General features: G+C 41.6%; 1 long non-coding RNA gene across 2 annotated transcripts in view; it reads left to right on the plus strand.

Annotated features, from left to right (window-relative positions):
• The first annotated feature begins 7,669 nt into the window (after nt 1-7,669).
• LOC117244775 overlaps nt 7,670-11,317 on the plus strand; it is a 16,731-nt gene continuing 13,083 nt past the window's right edge. The window contains exon 1 of one of the 2 annotated variants that reach the window (XR_004498497.1): nt 7,670-8,936. This is a non-coding gene — a long non-coding RNA (uncharacterized LOC117244775). The remainder of the gene's footprint in view (nt 8,937-11,317) is intronic. The other variant, XR_004498498.1, reaches the window with a different exon arrangement.

Consider the following 11,317-nt stretch of genomic DNA (forward strand, 5'->3'; position numbering starts at 1 on the left):
AATGGAGAAAAAGAGAGGAACTAACTCCCCAGAGGGGTGGGTTTGGGGCAGTTTCTATTTCTTGATGTAAAGTTCTCAAAGAAGTAATGAAAGGGATGGATGCAGAGCTGGCAGGGGTCCAGGACCCACCATGCCCAACCATGGTCACTTCCAAAGGAGATCCACTGACTCCTGAGTCAGGAGGGCAGAGTAAATGAGAGGTCTGTCTGGTTTTGTGGCTGACTTTCAGCACTGTGAGGGAGGGCATTCTGAAAGCTGATATGAAATAAAGTCCCCCAAAATGTATCAGAAATCCCTTTAATTTATAGATCTCTTAAAAGGCTGCCAAAAAATCAATTATTTTAATTTGTATATAGTGCAGCCATGGACTGATTCAAGTTCTTTTGAAGTATTTTTAAACAGTCATTGCACAAAGGCATCCTCTTTCCCATATGCAAAAATAAAAAAGAATTGAAAATCAGAATTTCTCACAATCACTTTGATTGGAAGAACAGTGCAATTCACATGGGATTCTGCAAGTGAATCTGAGTCCCCTCACTCAGTCTGTTAACTGGGTACCTTTACTGTCAGTCCTAAAAATCGGTGTAGCTCTACTGCTTCCTTTATTATGAGCCTCTCCTCCCAAAGAATGCAGGGAAGCTGAGCCTGTAACAGGGGAAATAGTTACTGGCACTTGAGAGTGGCTGGAGGTTCCCTTTGAAACAGAAGTGGAAAATCGTCAGTGTGCATTTACCAAGGCCAAAATCACAGAATCACAGAATGTGCTGGGTTGAAAGGATTGTCAAGTCCAACTCCTGACTCTGCACAGGACATTCCCAAGAGTCTCACCATGTGCCTGAGAGCGTTGACCAAGTGCTTCTTGAAGTCTGTCAAGTTCTGCTGGTGCTGTTCCACTGCCCTGGGGAGCTGTTCCAGTGCCCAGACACCCTCTGGGTGAAGAGACTTCTCTCATGAAACAACTTGAGGCCATTCCCTTGGGTCCTGTCACTAATCACCACAGAGCAGAGATCAGTGTCTTCCCCTCCTGCTTCCCTCACAAGGAAGCTGTAACTGCAATGAGGTCTTCCCTCAGTCTCCTCTTGCCCAGGCTGACCTCAGCTGCTCTTTATATGACTTTTCTTCCAGACACTTCACCATCTTCATAGCTGTCCTTTGGACGATCTCTAATAGTTTTATATCCTTTTATACTGCTGTGCCCAAAACTGTACACATCAGTCCAAGTGTGGCCACACCTGTGACTTCTGTGAAGGAGGAGAGAGCATCCCTTGAGGGAAGCCAGTCTCCACAGAGCTGTTCATTCTCTATATAGCACTGCACTGCTATAAAAGCAAGAAAGAGCCTCACCCAAACATTTCAGCAGCTGTTCTAAATGGCAGTATAGCATGTTGTGGAACAACTGAGATTAACCCAGCTCTGTACCTGCTTTGGCCCCGTCTCAAAAAACAGTCATGATCAGGTGGTAGAATTACCAAGCCAGTTCTCTGTTTTAGTGTTAGTGGAGATTTGCTAACCAGCCTCTAGATATGAGGCCCATACCGACCCAGGTTATCAAAGACATTTGGGACAGGATCCTAAACAAAGACACTTAAGCACCGAAATTCCAGAGATGATTTGGGCTCTTTTACCTTGGTACAAACAGCCTAAATTCTGGCCTTTTCTTTATTCATTGGAAGTTTTTTTGTTTTTCCTATGGATCTTACTCACTTGAGGGTCACCCTCATTATTTTTCCAATCTCAGGTCAAGAATCCTGACTGTGCCCAAGGGCCACAAGAAGTACAAGGCATCAGTAGTGCTCCCTTGGCTGTGGCTCTCCTTGACCTATGCAATAGTATGTGCATCAGGTACCCATCAAGAGCGTGTCTTCACTTCCTGCCTATCTTCAATTCTCTACCCTTCCCTTAAGTCACATAATGTGTGACTAATCAAAAATACCCCCTCAGTGCATTTCAGATGTCTTCCCACCTATTCTGCAGCAGATATGGCAATAAGTGTTATGGATTTGGCTGGCAAAGCTTAGACGGATTAAAAAAAACAACAAAGCAAAACACAAACTGAAGAGTTGGTTTGCTCTCCAAACATCTCTAGTGCTAAGATAGAAGTGAAAAGTCATAAATATAAGCCAACATGATTTTCTCCTATATGACACATTGAATTAAGGCTATTGTGCCCAAACACTTATACCAAAATTGACACACACTTCCTTTTAGGAATGCTGCATCAAAGGTATTAACATGGCACAAACTGCCCTGCACTCGCACACAAGGTGGGTGAACTGTGATACTCTTATTGCAAATCAAGAAAGAAATCTTTCTCCTTTGAATATGCTTGTCCTGCCTCCAGCAGTGGTGCCAGCATTTGGACTTCATTTAGTCAAGCCAAGTGGCCCAGCTTGTTGCAGGCTCACCATGGGCCTTAGCTCATTATTGGCTTGTCAGCACTAATACTTCATCAAGACCAATCTCAAACCTGGCAGTTCCCCCTACATTTTTGTATCTCACCATGACAGACCCTTTTTAGGTTTAGATTACTTATCATCTGGATCCACAGCCCTCAGATTGGGAGTCACAATATTTTTCCATAAAGGACCCAGTTTTGTTCTTTCAGAATGATTTATTTTTCCTTAGCATCCAAAGTTGTTCTTATAGGCTGCAGTCCAAAAATAGCAGGGCTCCTTTGCAGGCCAGAGCAGGTAAACTTTTTTTGTAGTGGAATGACAGGAGCAAGTGTTGGAGAGTATAGAGGGAGCAAAGGGAATCATGAAACCACAAAGTCTCCTGAATCTTGGGCAGCCCAACCCAAGCCAGCTGGATCCTACTACACCACCCCTAGGGAATGGCTCCTTTGTGAGCCAGCCCCTTCACTGCTCCAGCTGCTGAGGAAATGGCAATAAATTTGTTAATTCCAAGTTAAACTCATTGCATAAATCTAGGAGTCAGTATTCCAATGGCAATTCAGACTTGAGATAATGTCTTAAGATAAAGTAGTCACTGGTTTCCATGGGAATTTTGCCATATCTTTCACCAGGACCAGAATTTAATCTATAGGAGTTTTAATTTTTTCAACTTGATTAGCTGGCACCTGTCCTCCCCTGAAAGACAATCACAGTGCACCTGAAGAATTGTGGTAATGAACTGGTCAAGGAGACTTTGCAGGATGGACCTGAGGAGGCTGCAGTCATTTGACTGGATCAATAGATTGGGTCATTGATCAGAGAGATCATCAAATCAGAGAGAAGGGGTTCAAATGTCACTTTGAAAATTTTACTTCAATGTGTTCATTTTCTGTTTCAGCTGTGTTGGGAATGGTCTGTAGTTTGAAACTGTGACTCAGAGCAGGAGAAATTAATTCTTACTAAAAAAATGCTATTCTAGGCCATAGCCCTAATATAAATGAATTTGGCATGTTCAGAGTGAACCATCACTTCCATGATGAAACCAATAGATATAAATTCACATTTGGTTAGATGAGGCCTCAAGGTTGCAGACCATGCACCAAATGTTTATTATTGTTCAGAAGATCAGACAGATACTGACTGCAGCCCAGTGCTTTCAAAGAGTTCAGTTGTCTTGATCCAAGGAAGCAATAGGCAGCAGTCCTTAAATATGTTTCAGACTCCGGGATTTTCAAACACCCTTGTGCTCTCAACTCCATGACAGCATGGAGCCTGGAAGCTTTAAAAATCTGAAGTAGGTACTGATCTGTATTCAGGGGATCTCATATATCTGTGGAAATCTGGCTCTAATTTATCCAGCAACCCTGTCATTCTGGGTCACATTAGGGACCGTGAACACTTCACCTGACACTACTCTGCAAACTCTGCTCCTTTGCATGGTTTTGGGTAAAACAGGAAGAAAGGTGTGTTATGGCTCTCAACTAACAGGAAGATGCCATAAGTAATGATGTGTTAGCCAGGATGTTAGAAGATGCCATTGTACACATCAGATGCAGAACACAACTAGGTGGGGTAATTACAATTTCTGATGTAAAGGTTTTTGCAGCTTGTGAACCTTCCCACCCTTCTCAGCCTTTATGTCCTCCCTGCTGAGGATCTGCACTGCTGCAGGTGAAGAAACCCACCTAGACAATGTGGCCTGCATGCATGGGCTCACAGGCTTTGGCTGCTACAGTATTGGCACCCAACTCACATCACAGCCAGGACGACTCAGATGTTAAACAGGCTGTCCATGCTCACACATGAGCCTTTGAAATGAAAATGTACATGGACTGGCTCCTGAGTACTTTTGTAGATGTGCCAGCACATGACCTGTGTGGTCCCCTTGCAGTCCTGCTTAGACTAAATTTGCAAGCAAGCAATGTTCTCACCCAAGAGGATGGACATTTGTGATCTAATTAATTAAATTTGTGTTATCCAAGAGGGTGTTCCCAGCCAAACAGTGAAATGCTTCTAAAGCATTCCAAAGCAAATCCCAGAGTGACCTGTGCTGCAGCCACACAGAGCTACCTCTGACCCTGCACTCCTGCCAGACCAGAAAGTAACACGGGCTTCAGACCAATCAGCTCTGGGCATCAGGGATTTTGCAGTACTAGAAAAAGGTGGCCAACTCTCCACTCCCTTTTCCTAGTTGTATGATGTGAAATGCTGCTGAAGTCAGTGGAGTTGCACTGCTACAAAACCAGATACAACAGAGCAGGTAAATATCTTGATATATCTAATGTTGATAAAGTTAATAATGTCAATGCCAACACAGTACAGAGCAGGACTGGCCTCTTGGATTTGCCTCAGTAGATTTCACCTTAGCACTATTATTTTCATCAGGTTTTTGTTACTTTTTTCATCAGGTTTTTTGTTACTGTCATCTTCCTGGGTATCATCAGAAAAAAGTTTATCTCCCAACTCCCAAGCATATCTCTCTAAGTTTTGAGGTTGGGATGAAAAGTACCATGCTTAAATGGTATCCTTTGAAATGGGGCACTCAGCAAAAAAGGCCTACCAGGTTCCCATCAGTTGAAGATTGGGGTAGTGGCTGCAACCAATTTATTTTTTTTCTATTTGCTAATCCACTTTGCCCAAACACTATGAACATTTGGGTGCATTTAGTTTTAAATATGTCAAATACTCCTTTAAGGAAGAACTTCAAAAATCTAAAATCATCTCTTAAGATTAAATTCATTGCCTGAGCTCAAAATTACTCTTCTCTACACAAACAAACCATACACACATACTTGGGTGTTTTGTCTGCACTGCAGGAATTTTCCTGGGATAGCACTGTGCTGTCTGTGGAGCCTTGCTAAAAAGCCTTGCTTTCTGATACTGAAAGAGAGCTGCAAATATTATCACATCATTGTGGGCAGTGGGAAGCAAGAATGATTATCCCAGAATATAACAAATCTAAAAATAAATTGCCTTCATTTTCACCTATTGCACACCGATGGGGGTAAAACAACTTTAATTAGTGTAACAGGACAATAGCAATGGAATTGGCTTGGTCACAAGATTTTTGCAGGATGACACTGATGGTATTACTATCCAGCTTCAAAGATTTGGAAGGATGCAGCTGCTAACACTGGAGAATAGAAACCTGTTTTTCATCAACTAGGCTGGCCTGACAAATTAAGTCTGTGGAGTCATTAGATTAAGATAAGAGCTTATCTCCTAGACTGACATTTATTCAGAGGTTTTTATGCTGCTCAGCTAGTAATTAGTGCAGTTGAATTTTTAACACTGCTTTGTCCAGTCATTTGACAAATTTGAAATATATAGTTTTGATTAAAAAAACCAAAACAACTAAAATCCAAGAATACAATATTGTTAGCTTGGAAAGATTTTAAGAAGAGTTGAGATTATGCTAAAAATCTTCAAGGAGGTCAGAAGTGCTTCTGCTGTTGACTGATTTCCATACACAGATTGAGAGGCTCCATAAACTAAATTTTTTAGGCACTAAGCAGCAGATATCTGTAACAAATCTGTGATTTCTTTCACGCCCATCTATTTTGTAATTCTGCTGCTTTAGAGGGGCAGGAATATGGTGCAGGCTGCAGTCCTGCTCATTAACGCTTGTCTGCCTCCTTCAGCACTCAGGATTTCAGGTGGGGGCAGTTTTAAAAGGAATCTTCTCTCATATGGCTGATTTCATAGGATAAGGTTTATTTTTCCTGTCCTAATTTTCTTGTAATAACAGATGGATTGTCCCACAGTAACCAAAGCATTACTTTTGGATGCATGTTTTTAAATTGCTTTAGACTAACTCATATCACATTTTTTAAACAGTTCATTTTGAGTAACTGAAGATCAGAATTGGATTAATAATTAGTGATTAAATGGATGACTGTTTGTTTATGAGCTCTGACAGATTTGTTACAGCTACATCCTGTTATAGCATTTGTTTTGTCCAAAGTGCAGCCATCTCAGCATTTATGGTTGTTGCCTTTAGAAAAACACAGACAGGAGAAGTTCATGGTAGCAAACTGTGGTTCATCCAACTGTACTTTAGTTCTGTGATTACTGGCTTTCACAGAAACAACAACAACAAAAAAGACCACTTGTTACATTTTACAGTGTACTTCCAAGACCCCTGAACTCTGTGGACTCTGGGCCGGGGCCATCAGCTGCAGAGGGTGACACATTGTCACTCACCTGCACTCCTGAGCTTGAAGCAACAGTGGAAGAGTAGGACACAGGCTCTCAGGCTGACTGGAACCAGGATCTGCATGCTGCTTTTCCATGTCCATTTCTGTGGGTTTTCATGGCATTTATATAACCCCAAAGCATGAGAGGAGTTTTAGCATCTCATAAGTACAGCAGGTTTTCCATGTTTGGAATGCCGTGGATGGGAAGTAAGGCATGAGGCAGGGTGTTATTTCAGATCTTTGCACAGCCAGGAATGAAACCCCGCTGCTCTCTACTTTCTGAGCCAAACCCTTGACCTAGACCTGCCCTCACTCCTGTTTCAATGCAGGTGCTTTCAGCCCTCTGTGTCTACAAGGCCCTTGATACTTCCCACTGGAGATGTGAAACCTTATATATTTTGTATATATTTCATATATGTGTAAAATTCAAGCTCTGTGGCAATCTCTGCTATTGATTGGTGGCATGGCCCCCCATTCCTGGTCTGTAGGTGAGATCTCAGCTTGTGGTTGGAGTGCCTAGAGGTAGAGATGGAGACAATATTTTTGCTCACAATATGGCCATGAAAGAAATTTGTATCAAGCTGAACCACTTGCATCAATCCCCCAAAAGTTTGAAGTACTGTTTTGCTCTCTAAATTTTAGCTGTTAATGCTGCCTTTTCTGTCAACCAGGTCAAAAATCCTGCGTAATTCCCAACATATAACTCACTTCCCAGCAGAGAGAAATGAAACCCCTTCCTGGATCTTGGGTGAGCATGAGGGAAAGACAATTTCTGATGCCTCTGGGGAGGAGCATGGCCTCAACAGAGGGAGGAGGAGGGAATTAAATTTAAGCTTCCCAGGATCTGTGGCAGCAGCAGCCCTATTTTCCTATGTTGTTTTATTTCCTGTATTGTTCACTGCTATGTTGTGCATTGCTGCAGGAGCTGGATAGTGTCAGCACTACCCTGGCAAGCTTCATCTGTTGAGCCCTTAAAACTAAAGGGGAAAAGTTGCCATCACCCAGACATGCCAACAGAGCCAAAGCCCTCACCTCTGGGACAAAATCCCAGCTATGTGAAACTATTAACATCTCCTTTGGATGGGCTGGCAGTTAAACAGGAGATTAGACACATAGAGGTTTCTTGATGTCGTCTGTCACAGCTGTCTATCAACAGAGCTCATGGGGCATTTCCCTGGCCCCACAGCCTTTTCAGACCTACCCTGCTGCCACCATCCTTGTGTAGTTCCATGAGAGATAGAGTTCCATGAGTTCTGACTCGCCTTTTCGCCTTTGGCCAACAATTTAAAGACGATTGCTGCTTGATGGTGCACGCAAATAAATTAATAGTCTTGGTTCTGGCTGAAGTGTCTAGAGTCTGAGACCTTCACTGGCCCCACACAGAAAGCCAAGGATTGACAGAAGCACTAGCAAAAGAAAGTCCCAACAGGTCAAGGGAAGGGGCATTACAGACTAATAAAACCTGTTACTACGCGGAGAACTTTGCTCAACTTTTGATGTCAGAAAAGACAGCCTAGACTGGCAGGTAAATCTCCCTGAAAATAGAAGAAATCAAGGTTAGAGCAACATATTTATCCCAGGTTACTTAGTAAATATGGAAATACTGTAAAAAGTGAATTTGAGATTTTACAGAAGGAAGGTGTCGTTGAATGGCAATAACAGTAGATAGATGCTTTACTCTGCCCTCCATTTTTCAGTGTCCTGCCCTCAGGTTGTTCTTCAGCATTTGGCCAAGGTCAGACAGCTGAGACTGAATTTTTTCTGAAGTTTCTAATGTTCGCAATAAATTATTAAAATTACAGTAAAGGACAATAGCTTTTTTTAACTGGCAAATACGTTTTTAGTGTCACCAGAAAATGGTGCCTGTGAACCTGGATGTTACTCTGATTTTTTATGATTGCTTTCGGCTTCTAAGTTTGGTGCAAAAGGTAGCCATGTCCCAGAAAAAAAAATGCGTGCCCTTTTAAATGGAATTCCATAGGCTGAAATTTATCCATGGTAAATGTTTCACATACAGTAAATTATGCAGGAGGTTCCACAAACATTCCTGTACTCTCAGTAATGAAGGTGAGCACTGAAGTAGCACAAGTACATGGTTTAGCCATCCAACTGTTTGTGTTTCTCCCAGGAATTCAACACTTTTCACAAATAACTACACTTTGCAGTTCCATAACACAAATCCTGTGACCCCACAGGACAACTGCAAAGGTAGGGTAAACACCTCTCGTTCTATTTTATAGGTACTTAGCACTTATGAAATGCAAGCTCAAGGCAGGCTGTGAGGAACATCTGCACTTAGAGAAGTCCTTCTGGAAAGCAAATGGAAATTATTTGCTCAAATATTATGGTAAGTCAAGTGGCCAGTGGTCAATGCAGCTGTCGGGTTGGTGGGTTCCCTTGCACCACGTTGAAGTCCCTCTGCAATAGCCCAGCCTCTGCCCAGTTTGTTTTTCTGTTGTATGTTATTCATTGAACCCTTTGCTGTGACATGCCATTGCCAGTGTGCCAAATCCTGAGTAAATCATATCCTCTGTTCTTCTGCTGCAGATTTGTGAGATAATCTATTATAGATTAATCATTTTGGTCTTATGATGCAATGTCAAAAATAAATTTGGGTTATGAAGCTGGAGGGGAGCCACTTGGGGGTGGTGTGTTCTCACTGATACTCCTTATTTTACTTTGGAAATAGCATCATGACAAGATTTTTAAAGCTGATTTTTACCCCATTGAATTCAAATCACAAAGTAAAAATGCGGTAGAGTAAGTTTTCATCTTCACAAATATCAGGTCAATGTTGAACTGTAAATGATTTTCAGGCTATTTCCTTCCCTCTCCTACAACATGAAACATATCTGGGCTGATCCATTACATGTCTTTAGAATATACGGTGGCAGAAAAATAAATAGAATAAAATAAAAGCCAACCCCTTTTAAGGACTGAATAGCTGCTGGAGATGGAGGTATTCAACATGGAAGAATAATACACGCCAGGAACACAGCCAAATATATTGTGAGAAAATATTAATTTGCATAATTTTAAATATTCTCTAACATTTCATAAGACCCAAATTGTCGAACAGCGAGTAATTTGTCTAATACCACAGTTCTTGTTGCCCTCCCAGCTGAATCACAGTAAGTCCTTGGTGTCTCCAGACCAGAGCAGGGGTTAGTGCATACAGAGAGTCACTCTCCTCCTTAGTTTCCTGGTCTCTTCTGCAAGACAGGAAGATCCACAATCTTCTCTGAATTAGGTATGAACTGAGAAATGAGACATTCAGTTCTATTTGTGCTGCCATGTACCATCCACCTAGACAGCAAGGCTTTATCCTGCCATCAGTTATTGAATGCAGACCTACAGTGACTTCATGACATGCTTTACCTTCCAAGGAATGGCAGAATATTGTGGGGAATACAAGGAATGGAAAAGCACTATTTTTGTTACAGTTTCTTTTGCTTGCGTGCAAGTAAATCAAACCAGACTCCATGCTGAGTGATATATCATATAACCCTTCAATGTGATATGTATCCAACAATTTGTTTTTCACTATGGTAGCTTTTCACAATCCATAAGTCAGATGGAAGGTAGAGAAATTTCCTAGCTTGAAATGCAAAGTGATTTTTTTTTTAAGATATGCTAGGGATTTTTTTCCCTACCAAGAACAGTTACTGAAGAGTACAGATGAAAATATGTGCTGGAGCATATTCACTAATGATTTACTCAAAATATGTGCCAGAGCATATTCACTAATGATTTACTCAAAAGATATGATGGCATCCAGAGTCCCTTACAGAGTTCTTCTGAGCAATTAGTGAATTAGGAGTGTGCATTCAAGCAATGTTAAGACTCTAGCAATAAGATAACCAACAGAAGAAAATTACTAGCATAGTGCAAAACTGAACTGTTTTGAATCTTCCACTCAAGACCTATCTTTTGTATTCAATGGGTAATTATGGTCATATTTCCAGATCACAGAATATTCTGAGTTGGAAGGGACCCACAGGGATCATCAAGTTGAACCCTTGAGTGAATGGCCCATATGGGGATTGAACCTTGGTATTATTAGCACCATGTGCAGCATCATGTGCTAAAAAGCTTGATGCATGACCCTAGTTAGAGAAGAACATAGATAAATAGATAGCATGTCAAAAAGAAAATATGCCTTTAAAATATCATTAGAACATTGATATGATTGGTGAATCATAACAGTATGTTACTTAAAAAGTGATGGGCAGAAAGCCTCAAAATATTTGCTAATTGAGCCTGAAAAGGAATTTTCTTTCCTTGCTTTCCCAGCTAAGTCAGTCCTATCCCACCAGCTCTGTTTACTCAGCCTCTGAAAGGCTAATTCCTGTGTGAACACTCATTTCCCTTGGGAACAAGGGTAAGAACCAAGTTTATGCTCAGCACCAATCTGACACGGGTCAAAGGATAAGCTAGGTCTCATCTAGCACCCAGACTTGTATCACAGGATGTCAGCATAATGAATGCCACTAGGGCCAGCTCAGAGCAAATCAGAAGTCACAATTAATGTATCCTGAGGTACTCATTATGAATTGATATTTTAGGGACTCAACATGCTGCCCTGGGGACCTCTTGCCATGTCTTGTACACCAGAAAACCCACACTGTGTTTATGTGCATAGACCTTCGGAGGTTTTTGAGCACTTGGGAACCTCATCATCTTTTACTGTGTAACCTGTTTTAAGTCATGTACGGGTTTTACCTACTG

The sequence above is a fragment of the Parus major genome, chromosome 8 (assembly GCF_001522545.3).
Source record: "Parus major isolate Abel chromosome 8, Parus_major1.1, whole genome shotgun sequence".
In the NCBI taxonomy this organism is placed as follows: Eukaryota; Metazoa; Chordata; class Aves; order Passeriformes; family Paridae; genus Parus; species Parus major.